At 47.7% G+C, this 17,273-nt stretch overlaps 1 long non-coding RNA gene and 2 other non-coding genes across 4 annotated transcripts; 1 reads left to right on the forward strand and 2 right to left on the reverse strand.

The window, feature by feature from the left end:
- Window positions 1–365: 365 nt before the first annotated feature.
- Window positions 366–16,984, reverse strand: LOC112403204 (uncharacterized). Of its 2 annotated transcripts, none has more exons than XR_003003864.1 (3): window positions 16,857–16,984; window positions 7,871–7,908; window positions 366–395 (listed from the first exon to the last, which is right to left on the reverse strand). It is a non-coding gene; the product is annotated as an uncharacterized LOC112403204 (long non-coding RNA). The 2 variants fall into 2 exon arrangements; XR_003003863.1 differs by lacking the exon at window positions 366–395 and adding an exon at window positions 6,664–6,844.
- TRNAC-GCA (transfer RNA cysteine (anticodon GCA)) lies at window positions 985–1,057 on the forward strand. Its single transcript has one exon. It is a non-coding gene; the product is annotated as a tRNA-Cys (tRNA).
- Window positions 6,578–6,684, reverse strand: LOC112403208 (U6 spliceosomal RNA). Its single transcript, XR_003003865.1, has one exon. It is a non-coding gene; the product is annotated as a U6 spliceosomal RNA (small nuclear RNA).
- Window positions 16,985–17,273: the final 289 nt, after the last annotated feature.

Here is a 17,273-nt window from a genome sequence, read left to right on the forward strand (position 1 = left end):
GGGCAAGTCACTCACCCTTCCTGAACCTGAGTTTCCCCACCTATGAGTTTAAGGAGCCAGACAAAATGATCTCTGGAACCTCATTTTCTTTTTTTTTTTTTAAATTAATTTATTTATTTTTGGCCGTGTTGGGTCTTTGTCGCTGCGCGCGGGCTTTCTCTGGTTGCGGCGAGCGGGGGCTACTCTTCATTGTGGTGCGCAGGCTTCTCATTGTGGTGGCTTCTCTTGTTGCAGAGCACAGGCTCCAGGCGTACGGGCTTCAGTAGTTGTGGCACATGGGCTCAGTAGTTGTGGCTTGCGGGCTCTAGAGTGCAGGCTCAGTAGTTGTGGCGCATGGGCTTAGTTGCTCCGCGGCATGTAGGATCTTCCCGTACCAGGGCTTGAACCTGTGTCCCCTGCATTGACAGGTGGATTCTTAAGCAGTGAGCCAACAGGGAAGTCCCTGGACCCTCATTTTCTTTTTTTTTTCTTTCTTTTTTTTTTTTTCGGCTGTACACACAGCTTGTGGGATCTTAGTTCCCCGACCGGGGATTGAACCTGGGCTCTGGCAGTGAAAGTACGGAGTCCTAACCACTGGATCTCCAGGGAATTCCCTGGACCTTCATTTTCTAATCTGAAGTTGAATGCAACAATCTTCTTCTTAGTAATTTACTGTGTGCCAGGTACAGTGCTACACATGGGGGAAACAGCAGTGAAGGAAATGGTCCAGTTCCTCCTCATGGAGCTTACAGTGTAGGGCAGAAGCAGACATCAAACTAGTCATTACAAGTGTGAGGAATATGGCAAAAGAGGAGCTAGAGGGGATTGGGAAGCACAGAGCAGGGAGATGTACATCACCCTTGGCCTCAGGGAACAAAGCCCAGTGATTGTGGAGGAAAAGAGTCTACTCACAGAGTGTAAGCAGGGACCAAAGGCTTGGAGAGAGGGAAAGCTGATGCCTGAGAGGCTGGAGCATTACGTTTAAGAGGGAGGGTGACAAGAACTTCCCTGGTGGTCCAGTGGTTAAGACTCCATGCTTGCAATGCAGGGGGCGCAGGTTCGAACCCTGGTCAGGGAACTAAGCATGTCGCATGGTGTGGCCAAAAAAAAAAAAAAAGCGGGAGAATCGGGCTGGTGAGCTGTGCAGGGCCTGACTACCAAAAGTCTCATAAGCCCCATTAGGGTTAAGGGTGATAGGAAGCTCTGAAGAGTGTGAAGCCCTGGACTGCCTGGGTCAGACCAGCTCTGCCATGTTAAAGAGAAAGGGAGAATGGACCAGAGCGGGTAAGAGGGGAGCTCAGCAAAATGTGCAAATGAGTATATGATCTCTTCTCACCCTTCGGCTGGGGCAGGGGAGCCTGTCTGTGATTCTTTCCCACTTTGACCCCCACCTTGGGCCCCACTTCCTCTCCATTCAGGGGGCTTCTGACAACTGCCAAGCACTGCTGAATTTCTTTGAAAAGCTCCCCACTTTTGCCAGCCATGACTTCTGCGTCTTTGGAGAAAGTTATGAGAGTATATATGTGCCCCGCCACCCCGAGTGCACAAATTGTCAAGGGTCCATTTTCTATCAACTTCAAGTAAGTCTCAGGTCCTTGGCTGCTGAACAGGTGCAAAAGGCCAGCACTGCCCAGTAATCTTTACCCTGTCCTTCACTCTTCAAATATTCTTTGAGCACCCAGCCTGGCACAGACTGGAATACGGTGGTGACCAAGACAGTCTCTGCCTTCTAGGTGGGGGAAAAATAGGCAATAAGTGTACACACACATATAAACAAGGTCGTTTCAGAGAATGCTACGAGCTATGACGGACTACTTTAGACATCATAGTTGGGAAACCTTCCTGAGTAGGAAACAAGTGAGCTGAATGACAAGAAGAAGGCACGAGAAGAGCCTCAAGAAAAGTGGTCCAGGAAGAGACAAAAATAAGTGCAAACCTGAGGCAGAATAACCCAGGTGGAAAGAAGGCCTCTGTGGCTGGAGCAGAGTGAGCAGGGGCACTTGGTGGAGTGCCACTGGACAGATGAACGGGATCCTGGGGGCCTTGTAAGCCATGGTAAGGATTCTCTAGGAAGCCATTGGAGGGGTTTTAACAGGAGGATGGATTGCGGGGGTCGGGGGAGAGTAGAAGGAAGGAAACCAGTAGGGCCTGTTCTAGTGGTCCAGGCAGAGATGATGGTGACACATGGACTAGAATGAGAGCACTGGAGGTGGAGATCAGTGGAAAGATTCAGGATACATCTGGAACCAGGGATCAACCTCTGACCTTGATCTCTATCCCCTCTGGCCTGTTTCCCCATCTGTACATAAGGCTAATCTGAGACATCAGCTGCTCTGAGATGCTGAGTATGGTTCTCTGTTAATGCCGCACGAGGCAGTATAGCCAAGACACTAAGTGTAGACCTGGAAATGGCACTAACCTGGGTTTGAAACCTGGCTCTGCCACTGATTGGCTGTGTGGCCTTGAGCAAGCTCTTTAGCCTCTCCGTGTCTCAGTTTGCTCATCTGGAAAATGGGAATGCACAAAGAACAAGAAAGAAAGAAAAGGAAATGAATTCCCTGGTGGTCCAGTGGTTAGGACTCTGCACTTTCACTGCCAAGGACATGGCTTCAGTCCCTGGTCGGGGAACTGAAATCCTCGCAAGCCATGCGGTGTGACCCCCCCCTCCCCCCAAAAAAGGGGATGCACACAATAGTACCTGCTTCACAGGATTAGGGTGAATAAAGGAGACAATGAATATGCAGGGCTCAGAGCAGGGCCTAGCACTCAAGCTTAGCCATTATCACTGTTACCAAAAGGAGGGGCTTCTCAACACTTATTTGTATCTTCTGGTATCAGGGCTTTGGAATGGGAAAGGAAATGAGCAACTACCAGCTGGGTGATGATCCTCTGATAGAGTATGGTTACTACCATGGCCTCATTGGCAATGAGTAAGTAGTGTATCCTTCTAGTCCTTGGCATGTCAACTTTTTTTTTTTTTTGCGGTACACGGGCCTCTCACTGTTGTGGCCTCTCCCATTGCGGAGCACAGGCTCCGGATGCGCAGGCTCAGCGGCCATGGCTCATGGGCCCAGCCGCTCCGCGGCACGTGGGATCTTCCCGGACCGGGGCACGAACCCGTGTCCCCTGCATCGGCAGGTGGACTCTCAACCACTGCGCCAGCAGGGAAGCCCGGCATGTCTACTTTTGAGGCAGCTGGCTCTCTGTCATCCTTAGGCCAGAGGCAGATGATGCCACCAGGCAGTCCAGTTTAGATTGATCAGAGGTAATTAATATGGCAGGAAATGGAGTAACTGCCCTGGGAATGGAGGTGAGCCCAGGTGGCCACACCCTCACTGCCTGATTCCAGGTCTCAGTCCACAGCCTCTGGACTTCCCTCAACACCTACTACTGCTCTGCTTTTATACCACAGAGGACAACTGCTTTAATGGGGTGAGTCACCCCTCTCCTCGGTGAGGGTTGGAAAGAGGGCACCTCTCTCCTCCTCAGCTGGTGGGAGAGCAAAGGAAAAGAGCTCAGAACCCCGGTGCACAGAGCTGTTCTTACACACACATACACACACAGAGCACACCCCCCAATCAGTTTACAGCAACCCTGTGAGGAAGGCAGATTGGTGGGACTCACATGGGGATTTAAAAATTCTTATTTCTAGAGGCTGGGGAAATTTCTGAAGATGGTCAAAAGGTACAAACTTCCAGTTATAAGATAAATAAGGGCATGTCCCTGGTGGCGCAGTGGTTAAGAATCTGCATGCCAATGCAGGGGACATGGGTTTGAGCCCTGGTCCGGGAAGATCCCACATGCCATGGAGCAACTAAGCTCGTACAACACAACTACTGAGCCTGCACTCTAGAGCCCGCGAGCCACAACTACTGAGCCCTCGTGCCACAACTACTGAAGCCTGCACGCCTAGAGCCTGTGCTCCGCAACAAAAGAAGCTAATGCAATGAGGAGCACATGCACCACAAGGAAGAGTAGCCGCCGCTCACAGCAACTAGAGAAAGCCTGTGCGCAGCAACGAAGATCCAAGGCAGCCAAAAATAAAATAAATAAATTTATATATATTTAAAAAAAGATAAATAAGTCCTGGGGATGTAATGTACAGCATGGTGACTATAATTAATAATAGTGTTCTGTATATTTGAAAGTTGCTAGGAGAGTAATCTTAAAAGTTCTCATCACGGGCTTCCCTCGTGGCGCAGTAGTTGAGAGTCCGCCTGCCGATGCAGGGGATACAGGTTCGTGCCCCGGTCCGGGAAGATCCCACACGCCACGGAGAGTGGGCCACAACTACTAGAGCCCACGCAACTAGAGGTCACGCTCCGCAACAAGAGAAGCCACTGCAATGAGAAGCCTGCATACCACAACGAAGAGTAGCCCCCGCTCTCTGCAACTAGAGAAAGACCGCAAGCAGCAGCGAAGACCCAATGCAGCCAAAAATAAATAAATAATTAATTAAAAAAAAAAAAGTTCTCATCACAAGACGAAAAACTGTAACTATGTGAGGTGATGGATATTAACTAAACTTATTGTGGTAATCATTTTGTAACATATACAGATGTCAAATCATTATGGTGTATACCTTAAACTAATACAATGTGTCGATTATATCTCAATAAAACTAGAAAAAAATGTAAATACATAAAAAATAAAATTTAAAACATTTTTTTCTTGTTTCTCATTGCTTTTAAATTGCAAATACAGGGCTTCCCTGGTGGCGCAGCGGCTGAGAGTCCGCCTGCCGATGCAGGGGACACGGGTTCGTGCCCCGGTCTGGGAGGACCCCACATGCCGCGGAGCGGCTGGGCCCGTGAGCCATGGCCGCTGAGCCTGCGCGTCCGGAGCCTGTGCTCCGCAACGGGAGAGGCCACAACAGTGAGAGGCCTGCATACCGCAAAAAAAAAAAAAAAAAAAAAAAATTGCAAATACAATATACTGTCCTCATTTAAAAATTCAGGTAATATTTCCTCCCTATTTTACAGGAAAACAAACTACCCCAACGCCCTCCAGGCAGTAAGGGGCAGACTGTGGACTAGAATTCAGGTTTTTTGGGTCCAAGGACAGGGTTTCTCCCCTGGGCTGTGTGGTCTCCCCATAGGGCCTCCAACTCTGCCCCCTACCCTGCCCTAATCCAGAAGAAACCTACAAAGGCCTTGGCAAAACACTTAGCAGATAGGCCCTGATCCACATCAGAGATAACATTTTCTCTGACACAGGAGATAGGACTGTCCCCAATTCCTCCCACAGTATTTGCTGTCACATCACTCCTGTCTCTTCCTCCCAAGAGGGTGTGCATATCTGAATGCAAGTGATGCAAATCTGAATGCAAACTTCAGCACTCTATGATTTTTTTAAACCAAATAAACAGCAGGAGGTCTCACAGGGAATGATGACAACTCTGAGGGGATGACCTTCCCAGAGCAGTGTTTTCTGCCTCTGCTCCCGGGGCTGGTGCTGGGCCCTCAAGGTTCTGATTAGCCATTGCCAGAACCCAAAATGACAAATGCCTCGCATTTTCCTTTGACCCTTGGGTTATTGTGCCCAGGGAGCAATCACGGCTCACCAAATTCTGATTTTCACATTAGATTAATGCACAATCTAACTCCAGATTTCTGCCACGGGTTTGCCTGCCATGCAGCCTTGCAAAGTTCCTGCTGTGCATGCCCACGTGGAGATAGCAGAATACCACCAGGAGTAGGAAGGGGTGAGATAAGAGGACCACAGAGCCTTTGGGCCTATCTAAATGGGGTCAAAACTTAAAAAAAAAAAAAAAATTGTGAATCCTGGCCTCTAGAGCATAATCCAGCCCCCTGACTTTGTGGAGCTGGCTTACAATTGGTAGCTCTCTCCCACGAGGAGGGGAGCAGCAGTGCCCTCAGCTCCCCGTGGTATGGCATGGATGTGTCCCCGGGGGTCAGCTCCAAGACTGCCTCCTGACCCAAGAGGCCAGAGGGCACAGGCTCAGTCCCTCATGCTTTGCTGGCCGTTTTCACCATGTTAGGTGTCCCAGTCAACAGACCCTGTGCCTGAAAGAGTAGCAAATTGTGTTTTTACCCTCAACCCTGGAAAGTCCTTGGACTGATTCCTCTCTGCAGGTCCTGGAAGCTTATGGTATGATTCAGGGCATTGCCCTCAACATCTGCAACCTCTACTCACTCTGCCGAGGGGCACATGGCTACCAGGGGCCTTAACGCTGCTGGCATGAGCAACCTCTTCTGAAGATACCAGGCCAACGTGGCCACCCCAGGAACTGGCTGGTGAGGTGGGATGGGAGACAGTGAGTGCTGTGCCCTGTAGTCTGGAGATAATTATTAGAGGTAATGCTTTTCTCCACCTTTGCAACTAGTCCAATACACCATCATCTCTTTTTTTTTTTTTCATGTTCTTTCTTATTTTATTCTTTCTGACAGAGTTTTGAAAAGAATCTTGCTCCAGGAGAATGTTTTTCCCCCTTGGATCTTTTTTAACAAAATCCAAGAACAGAATGAAGAACTTGGGCTGATGATTATTATTTTTTTAACAACTTTATTGGAGTATAATTGCTTTACAATGGTGTGTTACTTTCTGTTTTATAACAAGGTGAATCAGTTATACACATAAAGTTATGGGACGCTTCACGAATTTGCGTGTCATCCTTGTGCAGGGACCATGCTAATCTTCTCGGTATCGTTCCAATTTTAGTATACGTGCTGCTGAAGCGAGCGCCACCATCATCTCTTGCCTGGACTATTACATCCTTCTAATTTGAAGATTCCTGCTGCCCCCCACCCCTTTGCTCTCCTGTAGTCTTCTTCTTGCAGTAACCTTTTAAAACTAAGGTCAGCTCACATCCTCAGCTCAAAATCTTCTACGGCTTCTCTTCTTACTAGGATGAAAGCCAAAGTCCTCATTTACCATGGCTGACAGGGCCCCACAATTCTGGCTCCTCTCTGACCTCTTTTTCTGTTACTCCTCCTCTCCCACTGCTCAGCCTCAGCTACAGACTCAGGGACTTTGTACTTTCTGGTCTCCTGCCTGGAACCCTCAGCCACCAGATGTCTGCGTGGTTTCCTCCCTCACTTCTTTCAGGTCTCTGCTCAGACCCTTTATCAGAGAGGTCTCCCCAAACAAAAAGAGCTGCTACCACCTCCCCAACCTTCCCACCTCTGTCACTCCAGCACCTTATTCTGCTCCATTTCTTTTCATAGCACGTAGACTGCTCAACATTATTTCCTTAGTATTATTGTTTATCACAACCCCCTGTTCAAATGCAAGATCAATGACTGCAGGAACTTTGCTTTTTTGCTGCTATATTCCCAACACCTGGCACATAGGAGGCACTTAAAAACTATTTGTTGGGGGGACTTCCCTGGTGGCACCGTGGTTAAGAATCTGCCTGCCAATTCAGGGTACACGAGTTCAATCCCTGCAACTAAGCCCGTGTGCCACAACTACTGAGCCTGCACTCTAGAGCCCATGAGCCACAACTACTGAAGCCCGCGCGCCTAGAGCCCGTGCTCTGCAACAAGAGAAGCCACCACAATAAGCCTGTGCACTGCAACAAAGAGTAGTCCCCGCTCACCACAGCTACAGAAAGCCCGTGTGTACAAACGAAGACGAACACAACCAAAAATAATAAATAAATAAAATTGATTCTTTAAAAAACAAAACAAAACAATTTGTTGGGGACTTCCCTGGTGGCGCAGTGGATAAAACTCCACGCTCTCAATGCAGGGGGCTTGGGTTTGATCCCTGGTCAGGGAACTAGATCCCACATGCATGCTGCAACTAAGAGTTCACATGTCACAGCTAAGGAGCCCTGGAGCCACAACTAAGGAGCCTGCCTGCTGCAAGTAAGACCTGGTGCAACCAAATAAATAGATAAATATAAAAAAAAAAAAAAAAAGCTTACCTAGGGCAGCCTTGGACTGTGGACAGCATGGTCTGAGCCTGAAAGAGATCAGAATGTGAGGTGCTCAGGATGGTGGGAATGGGGGGACAGGCAGCACTTCCCCAGGGTCCCCTGACCAGGACAGGTGTGTCCTTGGGATCCTTACTTCTTGGGACTATCACGTGATGATGGTAAGAGAGGAAGACGTGCAAAGTGGCCTGGCTGCCCCTCCTCTCTCTGTCCTGCCTTCTCCAGGTAACTCTCCCTGACAACTCCCATTTGGATTACAGGGTGGACCAGGGGTTGCTGTGGAAGTCAGAACATTTCCAGACAGAAAGGACTTTGAGATCATCTAGGCCAACTCTTCTGTTTTACAGAGGAGGATTCTAGAGAGAGAGAAGGACTTAGTCTGCATGGGAAGGGGACGAGCAGAATTACAGAAGGGGCTCAGGGCTGTAGAGCACGGGACGAGCTTGTGGGATCCCAAAATAGCATCTCTATGAGGTTCACCAAGTATTGGGGGACTGGTATGGAAAATGGGATGGTGGGAGGGAATATCTGAGGCTTTCAACCCCATAACCCCTTCCATACTCTCTGCTTCCAGCCTCCTGAGGGCCCCATTTCTGGGGTGCCTGAATGTATCCAGGCCGTACCACATACCTGTAGCTGAGCCACACCCTCAACTCCCTCCCTGCCTAGGAACTGTGCAGGTAAGCCCGAGGAGATCTAGCAGCCACTGGCAGAGGCACGAGAGCATGGATATGACCTCCCAAGATTGGGGGGCCTTCTTGGGGAGAGGTAGGGCAGAGATAGCTGACACTAAGATGTAGGGTAGGGCAGGCTGTTGGTTCACTACTATGATCCCAGCCCCTGTAACGGTGCCTGGAACGTGTGGTGCTCCAAGGACAATGGTGTTTCAAGGACAAAGGACAACCCTGCCTGAAAAAGTTTCAGCGTTACACATCCTACTGGACTCTAATCACCATGTTGCGATGGGTACGAAATTCCTGAGCCCACCTGGGCTACGAGACCTGTTCCTCTCTCGTCCCAAATAAGGAAAGGCATCTGCCCCATCCCACTCCCACTCTAAAGAAGGATGGTGTATGTGCCTCGACCAATCAGAAAACAAAAATTTCACCTCGGACCGGCTCCTTGTTCTAGGGCTATAAAAACTGACTAATAGCACGTGTTCGGGGTTGGCTCTCCCAGACTACTAGGCAGTCGGCCTGCTGTCCTGGCAGCGACCATTCCCTCTAATAAATTCTAACCTCTTTACATTCTGCTTTGTGTCTGGAAATTTTTTTCCAACCCGCGTTCGGACCACGACAGAATACAGTAAACACTCAAATATTTGTTGAAAGAAGAAATGGATGAGGGAGAGGCACCTGTTGCAATTGGAAGAAGATGGGATGGAGGTGGGGGTCCTAGAGCCCAGGCACAGGGTGTGGGAAACAATCGTTATCCTGGGAGAGCGGACAGGCCCATATCTATGGGCAACTTTTTGCTGATTAAGAGGCAAGGCTGAAAAGGGGCTCCAGGAATCCCAGTTCCCAGTTTCCTGGAGTAGACGCCGGCTGTCTGGACATCCTCAGCTGCTTCTGCCTGCAGCGCCCAGGTTTGCCCTCAGTACCAGAGGCAGTATATGGACATGGTCCCTTTCCCCTGGGAGCTGCTGCAGAATGACCTCTGAGTCCTTGTCTATAAAGGGGGCAGTGACCTGGCTTACAACTTCCCGGGTGGGGAGAGGTCTGTGGAGGCCCTGAAGCAGCCAGTGAGGACGTGATGCCCCAGGGGAAGGGTGGACTCCGGGCGGCCAGGGTGGGGGTGGGACGGCTGCAGCCCTTTCTTCTCCCAGAAGTCAACAGCCAGAGGAAGAGTCACTTCCCAGGCAGCTCTAAGTGGGTGCTGTTGCTGGATACCTTCTGCCTGGGAGAAGAACCCTCAGGAGAAGGAGGAGGATGGAAGAAGATCAAAGCCCAAGTATTTCAAAAGCAAAGAAGACCTTGGCCCTCCAGCTGTCTAAACCTGAACTCCTGGGAGGCGACATCACAGAGAGGAGAGATAATTTCTTTCCAAAAGAAATTTATTAGCATTTAAATGTGCCCCAATCCCTCTATCTTAAAAAGTACAAACCCTCCTTTGCCCTCCAGCTACAGCTCTCCTCTGCAGCCTGATCCCATCTGGCTCAAACCCCCTCTCAGCCACAGAAAAGGTCCCACAGCCCAAGGCCTTGTCAACCTCCTCCCTGCTTGACTGCTCAAACACATTGAGTCCCTCAGTCCTCTGGCTTCTGTGTCTTCACTCAGCCTCCAGCAGTCCTCAGGCCTCCTGGGTTGGGCTGTTTCCCAGCATGCTGGAGACTCTTCCCTCCTCAACCAGGAGCCTGAGCACAGCTCTTCTCAGGGCTCAGAGGCCTCTGCTCTCTGAAGGCTCCCCCAGGGCAACCAAGCCGGCTTGTCAGTGCCTCCATCAGCAGTTCTGGCTCTCAGCCGCCCAGAGCTTTAGCCCACGGCCTGAATGTGTGAAACACATTCACCTTCAAATTGAACTCACTGTCTCTGCCTCCACACCTGCTCCTCCAGTCTCCGTGAATCAAGAGGCGGAGTTGAGGTGGAGGGAAGGAGGTGCCCAAGGGCAGATAATCCTTCACTTTTTCTCCCTCACCTTTCACACTCCATCGGTTGCCAAAGCCCACTTTGCTCCATTCCCACGGCCACCACCTCCCCTGGACTCCTGCGGTAGCCTCCTGGCTAGTCTCTCAGCAACTTCTCTGGCTGGACACCAGTACTTTCTCTTCAGGCAACAGCCAGTGTGACCTTCAAACAGTGCAAATATGAGCACGACAGCTGTTCCATCCAACCCTTCAAAGGCTCCCAGAGCCCTTAGGATAAAGGGCTGAGCACAGAGGCTTAAATGGTCCTCTGGCTGCCTCTATAGGCTCCAACCTTCCTGGTCTTTTAATTCTTCAAAGATGCCAGTATCATCTCTGCGAGGCTTAGCTCTTTGCTGGAATGTACTCCCTTTCTGCCACTCTGTTTAGAGAACTCCTACTCCCTTTCACATCCTTAGAGAGTCCTTGAATCCCCGGACTGGGTTGCAGGCTCCCCAAAACTCCCTATGTTCCCCATTTGTTAACATTTATCACACCTGTGATTCTTTGACAGTTGGCTGCTCAGATGATCATGAGCAATGTCAACCTGCACAGACACCTGAAGTGCCTATTCTGCTCTGAGCTATGTTCCAGGACACAGCTGTTGTTTAATCAATGATTATCTGTTGAAGAAATGAGGGTTCTGCCCTGGTGGTGGAGTGGGTGTGTGTGATGTATTGGGAGGTAAGGCCTTTGGGCGGTGATTAGGTCATAAGGGTGGAACCCTCATGAATGAGATTAATGCTTTTATAAAAGGGATGCCAGAGAACTCCCTTGCTTCTTCTACCATGTGAGGTTACAGCCAGATGTACATCTATGAACGAGGAAGTGGGCTCTCCCCAGACACTGAATCTGCTGGTGCCTTTATCTTGGGCTTCCCAGCCTCCAGAACTGTGAGGAATAAATTTCTGTTTTTATAAGCTACTGGGTCTATAGTATTTTGTTATAGTAGCTTGAATGACATTATTCCAAATGCTTTCTTTTTTACTTGAACCTGGAGTCTGTCCTTTCTTTCACCATCTGTGACTACTCTAAAACCACAGGGCTACAATGACAAATATGGGCCTAGCCTCATCCTCAGGTCAGTGAATGAGGCTAACTAGCCTCAGATTTTTGGGGTTGAAATGGGCCTCCGTAGAGATTCCCCAATATTTTATTCCAAAGATGTTTGCTTATTATTTTCCCTACGAGTTCTGAATTTTGGAAGATTTTTGCCTACCAAATATGATGAGCTAATTAATGATAGCTGCTGTAGCTTCTGTGGGGAAGGACAAATATTTGATTTTTTTTTTTTTTTTTCTCAGTACGCGGGCCTCTCACTGTTGTGGCCTCTCCCGTTGCGGAGCACAGGCTCCAGACACGTAGGCTCAGCGGCCATGGCTCATGGGCCCAGCCGTTCCGCGGCACGTGGGATCTTCCTGGACCGGGGCACGAACCCGTGTCCCCTGCATTGGCAGGTGGACTCTCAACCACTGCGCCACCAGGGAAGCCCAAGAGGCCCCCAATATATTTGAATTCAGGGATTCTTGGCCATGAAAAGTCCTTTGCAGGCCAGTGTGGGTAGCTGGTAAGCTTACCTTTTGGGGTTCAGGGAGGGGGTACTGTTTTTTTTTTTTGGGGGGGTACTGTTTTAAGCTACATATCCTGAAAGAATTCCAGCAAAAGTATTTCTCCTGGATCAGCTTCCAGCATTTAGATTATTGACCTATTCATTCTATAGGTAACATACAGGCTTGAATTGTTCACTAATGATTACCTGGTCTGTCTTTTGCTCCTCCAAAGAGTGACTGTAAACATATTAAAGACAGAGGCCTCTTTTTCTCAGACTTCCAAGACTCTATACTGTATTTGGAAGAGATTAAATGTCTGATAGACTTAATAACCTAGAGAAGGAAGTATGGAATGGTCAAGAGGAATTTGGAAGGGGAGTTCCCTGGTTGGTCCAGTGGTTAGAATTCTGGGTTTTCACTGCTGAGGCCCTGGTTCAATCCCTGGTTGGGGAACTAAGATCCTGCAAGCCGGGAGGTGTGGCCCTCCACCCTAAAAAAAGGGGAATTTGGAAGACAATGCTCAACTTATTGCCCCCTCCCACCTTCAGTTGAGGATATCTTGTAAGTTTACCCCTCTAAGATGACAGTAGAGACGGGTTTTAGGTAAACGATGTTAAGTGTAAGTTGGGGGCTGAGGAGCTGAGACAGTGCCCAGAGAAGTCTGTAGTACTAAACGAGAACTATCTGCCAAGGCAGGGGCCCAGATGGGCGGAGAATGAAGAGTAATCAGGGAGGACACAGAAAGTTACAGCAGAGTCATACAGACTCTGTCCAGCTCAGAAGAATTCCATCAATAATCCTAAAGTCCACGAATCTGTCTAAAGCCCAGGTAGGATTCTCAGACCTGCTCTAACTTGTTTGCAAGCATCCACTCAGTGCTAAACTAACCATGAACCAGAGGAGATGCTTTGTGGTTTTTCCTTTTGCCTCTTAGCTTCTTCCCTGTTCTCTCATGAAAAGAGAGAGAGGGATAAATAACCTTAAAAAAAAAGTCAGGAGTTTCCTACACAGTCTTGGGACAAAATCCCATATTAAAGAGAGAATCTAGGGACTTCCCTGGTGGCACAGTAGGTAAGAATCCACCTGCCAATGCAGGGGACACAGGTTCGATCCCCAGTCCGGGAAGATACCACATGCGGTGGAGCAACTAAGCCCGTGCACCACAACTACTAAGCCTGAGCTCTAGAGCCCGTGAGCCACAATTACTGAGCCTACGTGCCACAACTACTGAAGCCCACGCGCCTAGAGCCTGTGTTCAGCAACAAGAGAAGCCACCGCAATGAGAAGCCTGCACACGACTACGAAGAGTAGCCCCCCTCGCCGCAACTAGAGTGAGCCCGCACGCAGCAACGAAGACCCAACACATCCAAAAATAAATAAAATTTAAAAAAAGAGAGAGAGAGAATCTAAAAATTCAAATGTAAACTCAACTGAGAAACACCAAACTCACAGCAGTATTTTCAGAATCTGTCTCTCTCATTTATAACACCCTATCAGACGATGCATCACATTTTTTGGCTTGGAAAATATCTGATCACTACCGACCACTGAACATGACAGTTGGGAGATCACCTAGGCACGGGGGTTTCCAAACAAAGGCTTGGAGGACAGTGGCTGGGGATGTAAGCCCTGAAGTCAGAGAGCTTGGGTTTCAAGGCTTGCTTTGCCATTGACTAGGTATGTGACCTTGGGCAAGTGACTCACCTCTCTAAGCTTCAGTTTTATGATCTGTAAAATGGGGTCCCTACCCTACAGGGTCTTGAGGTGTGGATAAGATAAAGCATGTAAAGTTTTACTTTTAGAGTATATTAGTTGATTAATAAACCTATGTGCACATAAGAATTCCAGGACCACACAGTAAATCTTTGGCTTCCTAGGAGTCCACAGAACACACTTTGGGAGCCAAATCCAATATCCTCAGAATAGTAAAGAGGGAAAAAGAAGTGCAGGGAGGGGAAATGACTTTCCCAAGGTTACACAGAAAGTTAGGGGCACAGCCTGGTTCAGGGCCTGGGTTTCTGAATTCCTCAATGGGCTTTTTGCAATGTGCCTCCCTGGTCATCCTCCCATCAGGGTAGAGCCACCAAAGTCATACCAAAGCCTGGGTGCCCAGGGAGCCAGAAGGTTTGGAGCTTAGGCATTACTGATGGTCTGGAAGGAGATCAGAATTTAGCTTTAGGCTGTCAGTGAGTTGCTTTGGATAAGACAGTCGAAACTACTATAAATTGGGAACTCCCTGGTGGTCCAGTGGTTAGGACTCCATGCTTCCACTGCAGGGGGAATGGGTTCGATCCCTTGTCAGGGAACTAAGATCCCGCATGCTGTCCAACGCAGCCAAAACACAGCAAAACAAAACAAAACTACCGTGAATTGAAGTTACTGACTCTCTGATAAATGGGACTGAAAAACAAGAACACTGAATAAAAAGGCCTTGTATCTCTTCTTCATTCAAGCACCAAACATTTTATAACACAGTTTGCACAGATCTCAACCTCTCAAAGTCCTTTGTGTTCTAGGTATTTTTGCCTCCACCCCAAGCCAATTCAATAAGGCTTTTGTTTCCTAACACTTAGATTTCCCTCTCCAGGCTATTTTGGGAAACAAAAGAGTTTGTATAGTTCTTCCAGAGCATGGGAAGCACAGTTAATTGGGGGTGAAGGATTGGAAGAAGGCTGAGGAAAGATGCCAGGTGAGTAATTAACAGCTGGTAAAAATATCCTATTTCTAAATATGTTTGAACCCCAGAACACATAATTGCTAAGTTACAAGGTGATGCAGTGAGCCCTTTGTGATGGTCTCTAGTAAACTAGTTTGTCTGGGCATGATTTCCAACTATGTCTTTCAGTAAAGTGAAAAAAGTACACTAAGTTATCTCCATTAACCCTTCCAATTTGTAAACATTCTATGAGTCTCTCTCTTTTCTAGCAGGGATAGAAGCCACCCAGAATTCTTGACAACACACAGTTGAAGGACTTTGATCTCCAGGCTATTTATTGTGTGAATCCTGCAAGTACTAGGCTAAGTCCCCAAGGCACTGCAAATCCTAGCAGTGGTGTTGGTGTAGCTGGGGGTGAGGATGGGGCGTGGGACGGCGGCACTGGCAGTGGGCAGAAGGGTCTCCCAGAGCAGCCTCAGTATAAAGACAGGCGGAAGTGGGGAAAGGCAACTCAGCTTTATTTCATTCAACTGACTTTAGGAGATTTATGTCTGAGACCTGATTTAGTTGTAGAATTACAGAATTGATCTTAGATAGTTGACCTCTATGGGTGTCATTATCTGTCTCCTTTTAAAAAAATTTTATTTTAAATTATACAAATAAAACATGAATACATCCTCTTTGCAAAAAGTTCAAATAATATAGTAATACACAAAACAAAAAGCAAAAGCTCCCTTTACCCTTCCTCATTCCACTCCCCTCCCTGGGGATAACAACTGGTGTCAGTTTGGGGAAAGGGTGTATCTTTTCAAATCTTTTTATGCATTTATTTATATGTAAATACAAATATAGTTATTTTCTCCTACACAAATGGTAACATACTGATTATACCATCAGTTTTTTTGTTTCGTTTTTTCTTTTTCTGCACTTAACTTTTAAATTTAACAATAAATCTTTGAATTATTCCATATCAGTACCTATAGACTACCTCACGGGTTTTAAAAACTCTGTAGTATTCCATTGTAGTATTCCATTGTATAACAGTATGGCTCACTTATTTATCCTCTTCCCTATTGTGTCCAATCTTTTGGGACTCCATTAACAATGCATCAGTGAATATCTTTATATATTCATCTCTGTACAAATCTGCAATATTCACCTGTGGAATAAATTCATAGACACTGGGTCAATGGGTCTGTGCATTTTCAGTTTTGATAAATTTGGCCAAAATTCTGCTATCCATAGAGGTTTTAGCAATTTTATACAGCAACAAGGAATAGAAGGGACTTATTCCTCATCCTTGGTCTGTTTAGGGGACCTTCTATCACTAATATCATAATGTTTTAAGTCCATTTCTCCATTTCCTGATTTTTCAACATTTATTTGCTCACGTCTACCATGTGCCAGGCCCTGTGCTAGGTGCTGGGATACAGCCATGAACAGGACTGAAGCAACCCTTGCCCTTGCTGTATGTGGGGTCCCTGGGTATCCTACAGTTGTTTGAAATCACCACTCAGTAAATGTCTGCTGAAAGAGTTTGCCTCCAACCAAGGAATGGGCAGGTGTCAGTAAGTATTTCTAGGACGTTAGTGAAATAAGCCAGTCACAAAAAGACAAATTCTTCATGATTCCACCTATATGAGGTATGTGAAGTCAAACTCTTAGAAAATAGAAGGGTGGTTGTCAAGGATTGGGAGGAAGAGATGGGGAGTTGTTTGATGGGCATACAGTTTCAGTTTTGCAAGATGAAAAAGTTCTAGAGATCAGTTGCACAATAATATGCGTATAGTTTTAACACTACTATGCGGTACACTTAAAAACAGCTAAGATGGTAATTTTTATGCTATGTGTTTTTACCATAATTTTTTTAAAAGCATTTTTAGGCACAAAAGGTAGTATGAGAGAGATGGCTAGGAGACAAGCAACCCAGTATAGCCTCAGGACGGGGTGATGAGGATACATTTTTTTCAAAACTTAAAAGAGCCACCAGTCAACACTTCCTTCCACTCCTCCCACACTCAGCTAGGAACACGTGACCACAAAATCTTTAAAAAAATGTTTCTCTATTCTTTCTCCCGAGGGCAAAGGGCGTAAGTATTCTTTCTGATACCACTTCCAGGGACTAAGCCAAAGAGAGACTGAGCTTCCTACCTCTCTGTAAAGAGTCCCTTCTTCAACAGGCAGAACTAGATAGGAAAGTTCTCTTGACGAAAGTGAGGCAGGCTAGGACCAAACGGGAACCTGGGGTACTACGTTCTCCAGCACGCATTACTCCTCCTAGGGCGCAGTCAGTGACGGAAGAACTCGCACTACGTTTGCGACAGGAACGGGGAGGAGGAACTACATATCCCAGGATGCAAAGCGCCACCACTCTAGTTACAGGCTGGCTTGCTTTCTGGTAGCTGGCGTTCCCCGCCAAATGGACAAGAAGGGTGGGGGTGGGGAAATGTTTAAGATTGGGAAGCCCGGTGCTCTACCAGACTTGACACTTCGAAAGAGGAAGGAGAGTATTGGAAGGCTGTTTTTCCCTCTCAGAGTAGTGCCCGCGCAAGGTGGCGAGGATTTAAG

The sequence above is a fragment of the Neophocaena asiaeorientalis genome, unplaced genomic scaffold (genome assembly GCF_003031525.2).
Source record: "Neophocaena asiaeorientalis asiaeorientalis breed wild unplaced genomic scaffold, Neophocaena_asiaeorientalis_V1.1 scaffold1337, whole genome shotgun sequence".
NCBI lineage: Eukaryota > Metazoa > Chordata > Mammalia > Artiodactyla > Phocoenidae > Neophocaena > Neophocaena asiaeorientalis.